This window comes from Talpa occidentalis, unplaced genomic scaffold, assembly GCF_014898055.3.
Source record: "Talpa occidentalis isolate TD23 unplaced genomic scaffold, MPIMG_talOcc4v2.1 talOcc4.4, whole genome shotgun sequence".
Classification (NCBI taxonomy): domain Eukaryota; kingdom Metazoa; phylum Chordata; class Mammalia; order Eulipotyphla; family Talpidae; genus Talpa; species Talpa occidentalis.
The window spans coordinates 20534298-20546416 of record NW_023604295.1 but is presented as its reverse complement, the minus strand read 5'-3'; positions in this window follow the sequence as shown (position 1 = coordinate 20546416).

The following is a 12119-nucleotide window of genomic DNA, read 5'->3' as shown; positions in this document are numbered from 1 at the left end:
GGAGGGTGAGAGAATTCACCTGAGCCAGAGCAGGGAGCAAAACAGGCAGAAGGACTGAGATACACTGCTGAGGGGAGCAGCGGGTGGCAGGAGAGGTCTGCGCGCCATGTGGGACCCTCCTCCGGTGGCTGGGGAGCAGCCAGGGGAACGAACTGGCGTGCCAGAGGCTGCGGGCAGCTTCACAACCCAGCGCTCAACCACTGCGCCACCAGGGAGGCCCCCTACTATTTTTTTATGGACCATAAAGATCACCAAAGATTAATACCTAGTCTTTATAATTGCAATTTTTAATACTAATTTAACAATGTATTTCTAAATTCCATGAGGGCATGGAATTTGTTGTGTTCTTTTGGTGGCAAGGGATGATAAATCTAACTGGAATGGATCTGGCTTCTTGGAGAAGACAATGGAAGGAGACTCTGTGGCAAAGATGACTTGAGGATTTGCAGCATATATTCTTGTTGCTATCAATAAGACTTCAGAAACATCAACCTAAATTAGCCACATTTTATTTTGGGGTCTGTTATCCTCCCCAGAATTCTGATTATTTCTGAAGGATCTAGTATGTAGCCCATGTCCTAATGCCATTCAAAATTGTATGAACAACACCATGTAAGATCATCTTGGATGTACAGGAAGCTGAAGAAAATGAGTAAAAAGCCTCACTTTGCTATTTAAAATATTTGGTGTGCTGACAATGATGTGACATTTAGTACATTAGACTTTGAATCCAGTGGTACAAGGTCAAGTCTATGGCAATTTAATTTGCATGTTGCTGCGTCAGACAACACCACACTGACAAACGGGAATCGTGGAGCAGGCTACAAAATGCAGGATGCTGCTGAAGAGCAAGATCCTGGCCCTTTTATTGACACACATAATCTATTGTAAGGAGATTAAGGAGTTTAAAGAAAGGGGAAGGGTGTAGAAGATTAGGGATTGTGAGTCTGCCCTCCAGGCACTTCTTATCTACTTGATGACATGCCTTATTCCCCCCCCCCATGGCTAATCTTATCAACAAGGTACTCCACTGATCAGCTTCTGGGGTCCCTTGTCATATGGGCCCCTGGGTGTTCCCGGTCATGCCTCGTGATGTATAAGTCGGGACCAATGTGTTATACATTGGTCCTCAGCCCCCTGGGCATTCCAGACATACCTCGTGAGGTACATGTTTTGCATGGGTCCTCAGCCCCCCGCCCGGGCGTTCCCGACATACCTCTTGATGCACAACTTTCACAGTGTGGTCCAGCTTTGTGCTCTTGTTTGATTTGAAGGGCTGAAGGGTTGGGCTCCTGTTCCTAACTGGCCGGACCACTTTGACTTTGTTTAGGTGACAAAATGGCTGCTGAATAGGCTGCCTAGGAGTAGCAGACCCACAGCATGTTTATAACATAATGCGAAGCCCTGTCTAGATTTTGTATATAGAATGACCTTGATTGTAGCAAACTTCTTGGAAGGGACCAAACAAATTATTTTGAAGCAGAGTTTGCATAACAAACACCAACTTTTCTTGTTTTATATGATGTATTTGGCTGGTGCATGCTGGATGTCTGTGTGTCAGAACTATCAGTAAAACCCCACCCTCCTGTCACCCTAAGGCATAACCACTGGTATTGGGTATTTTGCTATATGATCTTGAGCAATACCCCTAACTTCTTCAGATGTTAATTTTCTTGTTTGAGTTATTGATAGACACACCTGCCTATTAAGGATGGTGTAAGGTTTAGAGACAATGTGTAGCACTCACCTGATAGTAGGCATTTAGTAAAGGATGGCTATTAGTATTATTGCTGGCAAAAGAATGTATGAGCAATAACAGGATGATGATGAAGGAATGATAAGGATAAAAAATGTAACACCAATAACAAAGTCACTTAGCCTGTGATAGCTGTCCTTTTGGGATTTTTAAAAGCTGATCATTGCTTGATTTTATTATATTACCCTTCCCCAGGCCCCACAAAGTATTGTGTGACATGTTTATTAGTTTAAGTGATTTAGTTTCTTGAGACTTTAGATTTTGTAACACCCTTTGTGCTGCTGAAGGTTCTCTGGGGAGTTACAAAACCCGTTTTGAGATTTCCATTAAAATGTTAACAAAAGAATAAATAAATAAAGTATCTTCCTCTTCTTAACCTAGATAGAATCTTTCTCTTCCTTATATGACATTGAGTAGACGGCAGCCTTCATACCTAGGTTAATGGTGGAATGCTATTGAACCATTCTGCCTCTTCTTTGCATCTTGTTTCCCTCCTCCCACCAAATAAGTACTGGAAATTAAAAGCTGCAGTTCCACCTCAAACCCATTGTCTCGCTGCATAGTATAGATTTCAAAGAGAAGAACTGAACATGTGCTGGAAATAAGAAAAGAAAGAAAACCAGAGGACTATTTGAGTAGTTCTAAGGGACGTCAGAGTAGGGAAACTGCAGCGGGTGTGGGAGGTGGAGCGACAAGGTCAAGGAGAGAATAACTGTACATATACAACCCAGCTTACTATTTGGACACCTTGAGGGACGTTGGATTCACTCATCCTCATCCTCCAAGTGTCTTTTCTTGAATGATCTTTCCAAAAGCATAAGTGCCAGACACAACTCCTCTATAAATATCAATGACAGCACTTACATGAGAATATCCAACAACCACTAGAAACCAGGTTTTCTCAGGTAATCTGAAAGGTGGGCTCTGCCTCGTTTTGCTATCCATGGTTTGTGAGACTATAGAAAATTAATTTTTGACCTCAGCATCTTCATTTGTAGTCTTCTGTTTAACAAATTTTTGTGTAGTGCTTACATAATACCAGCCAAGTATTATGATAAAGCCTGATGATAAAATGAAGAACAAGAGAGACATGGGTTTGACTTTATGATGCTCATTGTATGATGGAAGTGAACCAAAAATTAAATAAATAAATAAGCCATGATGCGAATTAATCACAAATGATTATGGATCCATCAAGAGGTGAGAAAAAGCTTTCAGTCCAAAGCAGCAAGGACAGAGACTGGAAGCTGGTGAGATAAGAAAGTATGAGCACAGACATCAGAGGGTGAACTGGGGGAGGCTTTAAGAGGCTGCCCTGTGGGCTGATGCTGCAGGAACTAGAGACAGGGCCAGCCATGCCTTTCATTTGTAGAACAATGGGAAGACCAAAGGATTTTAAGCAAAGAGGAGATGATCCATGTATGGTTTATAAATATTTCTACATTCTCCTGTCAGTGTGAAACTTCTAGCATTCTGACCATCCACTCCACGTACTTATGGCCCAAGCAGTCCCTGTAATATGGGAAAATTCTCCAACCTAAAGAGTAGTCTTTGGATTAGACATCCTTTCCTAGGTACTTGCTGATCTCTTACCTCTCAGTCATCTGCCTGGAATGTTTATCCTTCTACCATTATAACAAATCCCCACGTCTGAAATTTCTTGTCACCTCCCTGCAAAGTCTCATGTCTAGGTGCATCTCCTGTACCTTACTGACTTTTGACGAACTAAGTTCCAACTTGCCTTCTGTTCCCGGGAAACTTAGAGCATCACCTGACTGAAGCCTCTAGCCTTAGAATTCAAACCACAGTAATTCTCCTCCATGAAATTTTTTGCTTCCCCATACAATTTCCTTGAGAACTGTTTGATAAGCTCACTGCCAAGGAAGAGAGTGGGAATCCAACAAACATTTGTATTGTGTCCTGTGTCTCCCACAAAGATAAAGTTGTTCTTTCCAAATTATGGCCTCTGAAGACATCCTAAACCCTTTAGGCTTAAGTGTTTTAGGATATCCAGTGAGAACTCAGCAAACACCACATGGCGGGGGACCATAACCACAATGTCTGCTTTTAAGCAATTTAATTCATGGGATCTGAGCAAAGAACTGGTCTTTCAAGACTCCATTTCTCACAGAAGTACATGTAATTTCTTCCTCATGCCTTAATTTAGTTTGGCAATATACTGCCACTATTGTGCAGCTTTTGTGTTTTATAGCTTGACATGAAAAAAAGGAGAAGGGACGGCTCTAATACCTTTGGATTTTGTAGGGATTGTCAGTGCCCACAGCCGACCTTTTCCAGCAGCTGGTAAACAGCTTTAAGATTCAGAATATCTTCTTTTCACTCTCATTTGCCTGGAGAGCCATAAATGTCAGTCTTGTAGCTTCCTCACAAACAAAGCCCGTTGGTAAAGCAGGCGGACGCTTGCTCATGATGAGCATGTTAAGATACTTCATTACCTTCTCTTCCCGGTGGCAGTGCAAGGACAGAGCATGGCAAAGAGCCTGTGCAGCTTACAAATGAACTGCATTTTTAAAGCCTCGTTGAAAAATATACTTAGCATTCAACTGAAACATGCAAGTCAGATGAAAGAGCTATTTTCAACTGGTTTTCCTATAGTTGGAATAATCTAGAATAATAAAACGGGAGTGTTAGGTCAGAAATGAGGGCAATTACAATGCATGGGCCATCTTCTCAGGATGCTTGGACTTACTGAATAGGAATTAGCAACAAAACCTCTCCCTTGCCTTTTGTATTTAGTCTCCTCTTTTCGAAAAACTCCTACACTACCTCTTCCTGTAGGATTATGTCTAAATTGAGGTTATTTTAAAATTCCAGGCTCTTACTCTTTAGAATTATCTGTTAGGGTTTTTTTTTTTCTCCCCCTCTAGGATGTTAAGTCCTCCTAGAAAAGTCTTATAATCTGTTTTCCTTGAATCTATAAGAACCTTGTTAACTATGTGATATGGAGTAAACCAAACATTTGTGTGGTTTCTGTCTGCCCAGAAGATAAAGCTGCTCTTGTAATTAAAGTCCTGGAAGACATCAATAACCCCCTCTCGCTTTAGGCATTTCAGGAGAGTTGCCTAAAAAAAAAAAAAAAAAAAAAAAAAAAAAAAGAAAGGAAAAGAATAAAAAGGAAAGCAGTTTCCCAGACTCTTTGAATGTATGGAGACTCTCAATCTCTTACAGTAAGATAATGAGTATACTTTTGGGTAAATAGATAAATTAAAGAAAAAATTGATATGAAAACAAACATATTGACTATTTCTATTCTTTAGCAGGGACATAATAAATATCCTTCACAATAAATTAGTTTTTCCCTGCCTTTTAAAATAAAAAGCATTGTTGATCCTGTTTGATCTAATGCAGCATATCTTTTGCTTTTTCTATTTTAGTTGCATGTCTTGAATGTTTCAAAAAGAAAAAAATAAACTAGTGCCGATAAATTAATAGAAAGAAATGGTAACTTATAATAATGTCCTTAGTTTTTGCCAAAAGCTATAGAAATGACCAGGCCTAATTTCAGGTTTTAGTAGAAAATTTTTCTGAGTATTGCAAATCCAAATGGATAAAATTCAATTTGATTTTAATTTTTAAAATTTTTTAGACAGAGATAGCATGAGAGATAGGGGAAGAAAGAAATACAAGGAGATGGAGAAAGACAGAGCCAAGGAGAGACAGAGAGAAGAGAAAGAAACAGATAAATAGTGTGAGAGAGTCAGGAGAGAGCGAGAGAGTCTGTCAGAAATAGCAGGAGAGAGGCAGAGACACATAAAATTCAATTTTAGAGTTATCTGTACATCACTGAAATTTGTTCACAAATTTTCTCCTGGGTTATGCCAGTTTGTTAACTCTCCTCAAAGCCAATGGCCCACTTCAAGGATTGAAATGTTTTGCTGTAGGCGCAAAGGATATATTCTGTGAACAATTCATCCATTAAATAACACAACCATTATAACATGATGTTTATACAATGTGACTTATCTATTGTTTGGTGAATTCTAGTTTCCTGCTATTCTAGGAATGTGTCTCAGTTTCCTCATTTTACAAATTTGAATCTTTTTTTTTTTTAAAGATTTACTTATTTATTTATACAAGCGCTGGGCACAGTCAGAAGTGCAGGAAGGTGAGAGAATTCACCAGAGTGGGGAACAGAACAGTCAGACTGACGAAGTACACTGCTAAGGGGAGCAGCGGGCGTGGCAGGAGAGGTCTGCGTGCCATGTGGTACCCTCACCCGGTGGCCAGGGATCGAACTGGTGCTGCAGAGGCTGCAGGTAGCCTCGCAACCCAGCGCTCAATTGCTGCGCCACTGGGGAGGCCCAAATTTGAATCTTTTATGCATAACCTGTGGTGCGTTGGTCTCTCTGCTCGTGTGTATAGGAGGATAAATAGAATATAACATGAACAGCTAAGTCTAAGTAATTTGTTTCATTTGAAATGAAAAGCCATGAGCTAATCAAACCTGAAATAACAATATTTCCCTTATGGACATGCCCAGCGAGTTGACTTGGCTGTTATTTACAGGCATAACATACCATGAATCTAAAATACCCATCATGGAGGCTTTGGCACCTCAACTCATTTCTTGGGTCCTAGGGACGCTCTTAATTGAAAGCATTCCCCTCCTTGCTCCTCTCCTGTTCTTTGATGTCTGGACAGAATCAGGAAAGACACAATAAACGCAGCTGGTTTCTGCTGACCAGCAGCCTGCTCCTGAATTCGAAATTAGGTCTTCAAACTGGTGTTATCAACATTTTACCAAAATATCTACTGATATCTGGTAACTCATTTAATATAAACAATGAATGGCAAAAAAAAAAATCACAATCTAAGAGGCTTAGAGTCCATTTCTGAGTAGTGTGAGTTAAAGAATTCCCAGAGGCATTTTCTTCTAACAGCACAAAGCCACATCGGGAGTGGGGCAGAAAGTTGTGCTCGATTTTGTAAGGACTTGAAGTCAGAGCTGCACTTATTTCAGAACAGCCTGATCCCGTGGGGTGTTTGAGCCCCTCGGTGATCGAGTCCTGTGGTTCCGAGACCTGGAGCCCTGGGATTCCTCTGAAGCTGCCGTAGCACGTCAACACTTCGTGGTTCCCCTGGACAGTTGAAGGGACCAGTGTTCCAGTTCCTGGGGAGACTGGAGATGAAGCAGCTAAGGAAGGAAGAGGAAGAGAGAGAGAGGAAGGGGAGAGAGAGAAAACAAAGAAATTTGTTTACTATTTTAAAACCCAAAAGTTTGGCATGATTAACTGCAAGAATTTTCTGTCCTTGTAAGTTATGTGCCTGTGCGTGTGTTTGTGTGGGGGGAAGAAGGGGAGGACCAGGAGGAGGAGGGAGAGAAGGTGGAGGGAGAGGGAGAGGGGGAGGAGGGGGAGGAGGGGGAGGAGGAGGGGAGGGAGGGGGGAGGGGAGTAGAAGAGGGAGGAGGAGGGGGAGGAGGGAAAGAGGAGGGAGAGGAGGAGGGGGAGGATGAGGGGAGGATGAGGGGGAGGAGGAAAGAGGAGGGAGAGGAGAGGGGGAGGAGGGGGAGGAGGGGGGAGAAGGAGGAGGGGAAGGAGGGGGAGGAGGGGAAGAGGAGGGGGAAGGAGGAGGGAGGGAGAGGAGGGGAGGAGGGGAGGAGGAGAGGGAGGAGGGGAGGAGAGGAAGGAGGAGGAGGGGACGAGGGGGAGAGGGAGGAGGGGAGGAGGGGAGGGGTAGGAAGGGGCAGAGGGGAGGAGGGGAGGGAGAGGAGGGTGAGGAGGGGGAGGGGAGGAGGAGGAGGGGGGAGGAGGGGAGAAGAGAGGGAGGGGGGGGGAGGAGAGGGAGGAGGAGGAGGGGAGAGGAGGGAGAGGAGGGGGAGGAGGGGGAGGGGAGGAGGCGGAAGAGGGGGAGGAGGGAGAAGAGAGGGGGGGGAGGGGGAGGAGAGGGAGGAGGAGGAGGGGAGGAGGGGAAGAGGAGGGAGAGGAGGGGGAGGAGGGGGAGGGGGAGGAGGCGGAGGAGGGGGGAGGAGGGGAGAAGAGAGGGAGGGGGGAGGGGAGGAGAGGGAGGAGGAGGAGGGGAGGAGGGGAAGAGGAGGGAGAGGAGGAGGGGAAGGAGGAGGGGGAGGAGGAGGGTAGGGGAGGAGGGGGAGGAGGGGAGGAGTAGGAGGGGGAGGAAGAGGGGGAGGAGGGGAGGAAGGGGGCAGGAGGGGAGGAGAGGGAGGGGGAGGGGGGACCGGGGAGAGGGAGGAGGGGAGGGGGAGGAGGGGGAAGAGGGGGAGGAGGGCAGGAGGAGGGGAGAAGGGGTGGAGGGGAGGAGGGGAGGAGAGAGAGGAGGAAGAGAGGAGGAGGGGGAGGGGAGGAGAGGGAGGAGGAGGGGAGGAGGGAGTAGGGGAGGGGGAGGAGGGCAGGAGGAGGGGAGGAGGGGGTGGAGGAGGGAGGAGGGCATGAGGAGTCACCTATAACTGACTATGCTTTAATCTTTACTTCATTTCCTCCACTCAACCATCTGTAAATCATCCTCAGCCTCCCTTCCCCTCCCCCGACTCCACCCCCTGCTCTAAGACGCTCAGTTCAGGCTCATCCTCTCACCCTCAGGAGCCTCCCTGACGCCCCAGCCCAGGCCTTGCCACTGGGTCTCTCCTGGGCTCGAACCAGTCCCCTGCCTGCTGGAGCAGCGGCCTGCGGGGCCTCCCGTCTCCCTCCATGCGTCTGTCTTCTCTGTCCCACTCGAGTCAGAGCTCCTCAGAGGACGCGCCGCCATCTCTTGTTTTTTATTTAAAAATAATTACATCCTACGCAGGATATTAGTACTGTGCTGTACACACCGCAGTAGGTGGTCAGTAAATATTGGTTGAACAATTGATTAATTAAATGGTTAAAAAAAATGCACGATTTCAAGAACATCGTGTTGACTCAAAGGAGGCTGTTCTATAATCTCTGTCAGCAGAGGTTTTCCTCCATTGAACTGACCTCCTTCTGGAGCCAAACGTGCGTGACTTCAGGTTGCGGGTAACTCCACCTCTGCTTTTGTGGTGACACCTTACATCTAATGGGCACCTTTGCTGTAGTCTCCATTTCAAGTATATCTTTTAATAAAAGAGAATTTTTGAGATCTGTGTTAAGCTGCTTAGACGAAAAGAAAGCAATCCGTTGCTTGAGTAGTAGTATTTATGCTTTCAAATCCCCACCTCAGTATATCAAAATTTCTCTCCAGAAGCACCACTTCTTCCCCCATAGTAGCAAAAGAACTACTTAGGACTAACTTTCCTTTATGCTGTATTTTTGTCCAGATTATACTGTTCAGCTTGGACTAGAAATCAGGGGATACTTTTATATCCTAGATGGGTTTGAAAATACAGTCTGTCACCATAAGTAGTGATTACAGAGCACTTAATATTTGTAGAGTGCTTTCCAATTTTACCTGTTTGCCTTTGAAACAGTATTGCTGATGTGGGCTGCTTATCTTCTGAATTTCCAGATGAAGAAAGGGTGGCGAGGTTAAGTGGCTTGCCTGATATTTAATAGCATGTTGCTAGCAGCGTTCCAGTAGTTATGCTCTACAATTCTTGAACAAAAAAATTAACCATGTTTCCTTTCTAATTTGAAGGAAAATATAATTTCAGCACCAGCCATTTAGCCACTGATTTGTGGGAGTAGAACTGTTGGGTTTGTGGTTGTTTGTTAAGAGATTGGAAGGTACTGTAACAAAATAAGGCTGATTAGAGAGGTTTTAAGTAACAGTGAATGAGGACAATTACTTTGTGGTAGAGAGGGGCATATAAAACCATGTAGGACTTTACATTACTATAGCCAAATAGTCAAAACATGAACTTAATTGAACAATAAAGCTCTCACTTGCTAATCACCTTTGTAGTTATTATACTTTCTATTGTATTTGAGATCGTCTTGTGAGTTGAGATGGAGCGAGGATGGGGTCTGACTGCAGTGTGGGGTGGGGAGTATTGGTAAATAGGACCGGCTCTCACCTGATACCCTTTTTCAGAGACCAGCACCAGGTCCCTGTTCAGCTGACTTATTAGTGCTGAACTCAATAACTAAAATCTTAGTTTTATTTCCCCCCTCCAGATCCATCTGGGTGAATCATAGACACTTCTTTGCACACATCCAAATAGAGCTACCTTGCAATGCTGTTTTGCTCAGAGAAGACCTGTACTGAACAATGCTGCGATTGAGTTCCCTATTGGAAGACGGATTGCAACTAGAGGGGTGCAATGGTTAATAAAATGGCCTTTGACTCAAATAATGGCCACTTTTGCTCATATATGCCCAGTGTTTAGTCTAGTCCTTACCTGCATGTGAGCAGAGCTATATGCCTTTAACTTAAAAATCACTGATGAAGCACTATATTGAGACTTGCTCAATATTTAAGTTTTATGCCACAGTCAAACTGAACTAAAGAATCCCGCACTGTTTTAACCCCACTAGCTAAGAATCACTTTGTCCAGATTTTAATCCCTCTTTGGTGGAACTCTGGCAAAATGGGAAGGAGAGTTTCTCTTATCTTTCCTCTGCTTCTCAACATATCAAGATATATTTCAGAAGGAGGAGAGATTTGCACACCTTGTAACGTCTTCACAGCTCAGGTATTCTCTGCCCTCGTCTTTGAAGATGCTCATTAGTAGGTGTTGGTAACCCTAATTATTTAAGGGGGAAAAAAGAGCAAATCAAAGAAATGATAAAGTCATTTGATGATAAAGTCTTCCTCAAATCACTTTGAGGGAAGAGATAAGTGCTCTTGAGTAGCCAATCTCCTTCATCCTCTGAGAAAGAAGTTTTAGCTGTTTTAATTAAATAAGTTCACAGTAATTCTTAGAATTTATGTGAAAGAAAAAAAAAGAATTTATGTCTTCGGTCCTGATAGCTACATTCACCTTCTATTCTGCATGAAGGCAAGTTTAGAAAGATTGGTTGTCAGTCCCTATTAATATATCAATTAACATCTAAAGGACTTTATAATCTTCATATTGACTTACTTTTAATGACAACAATTATTCTTTTCTCCCTACATATCACTAAAGGTCTATTAAATTACAAAGGGCTTTCCTGCCCCAGGAGATTTAAAATCAAATGGAAAAGTCATTTTGGAAGTGACATCCCAAAGCAATGTCACTATGATAATCCAAGGAAAATGCAACCATAGAACACATTTCTTTTTCATTTCATAGCTGGCATGTTTATTGCCTATTTATTTCACCCTGTCTATCTCTGAAAAAAGCTTGACATTACAGATGCTTTTCCTTTTTACAAAGTATGTCTTTGGATTGTGAGGAAGAAACCTGAGAACTTATGGTGAGGCATTTGGGTGTGTGTACACTAATAAGAACCAGAATTTTCACTCCCTGTATCAGTTTTTCTTTTACTTCTTTTAATGGAGGGCCCCTAGGATAAATATCAGTTAGTTGGGCTTCTGTATTAATAGCAGAAGATAATAATAAAGGTAACATTTATTAGTTGCTATGTGAGAGGCAGTGAGACAACCACTTTTTTTTTTTAAGATTTATTTTTATTTATTTATACAAGCACTGGGTACAGTCAGAAGCGCGGGAGGGTGAGAGAATTCACCAGAGCAAGAGAGGGGAGCAGAGCAGGCAGAAGGACCAAAGTACACTGCTGAGGGGAGCAGCGGGCGGCAGGAGGGGTCTGCGCGCCATGTGGGACCCTCCTCTGGTGGCCGGGGAGCAGCCGGGGGTCGAATCGGCGCTGCAGAGGCTGCGGGCAGCTTCGCAACCCAGCGCTCAACCACTGCGCCACCGGGGAGGCCCAAGACAACCACTTTTCATGTAATACTCTACACAACAGGTCTGTTAATATTATTAATACCAAATCCATGATAATCAAAGGATGCTAGTATCCTGAGTGAGTACATAGGGAGATGGAAGCTTAGGGTGACTAGAGGAATGGCAGGTGGTCATACCGCTCATGTGAAATAGAACAGGAATCAGAACCTGGCAGTTTTACCCAAGGCAGGTCCTTGGCCCTTCCATGAGCTACATCCAGCTCCTCTGTGGTTTAATAGAAGACATCTTCCCATAGCTAGTAGGATGTGGTCTGTATATGCTGCACACACACTTTCAGTAGAGTACTAGAACTCAAAAACTCAGCAAAAAAACCCCACAAAAAACAAAAAATAAAAACAAACTATGTCCACAAAGTAATGTAGAAGAGAACGAAGCAATTCATGATGAAGAATATTTGTATGCTGAAGAGCTGAAAGGACCAAGGAAGAAGGACAGAGTTTCTTTATTTTGGTTACACCAAATTTCAAAATTTTTCAGAGATTTGAAATTGCTAGTTAAGGCAGAAGTGCCAGCCTACCACTCTCTTGGAGTAGTGATTAGGGAGCACCCGCTCTCTTCACACCCCCTACCAGGGAAATGATTT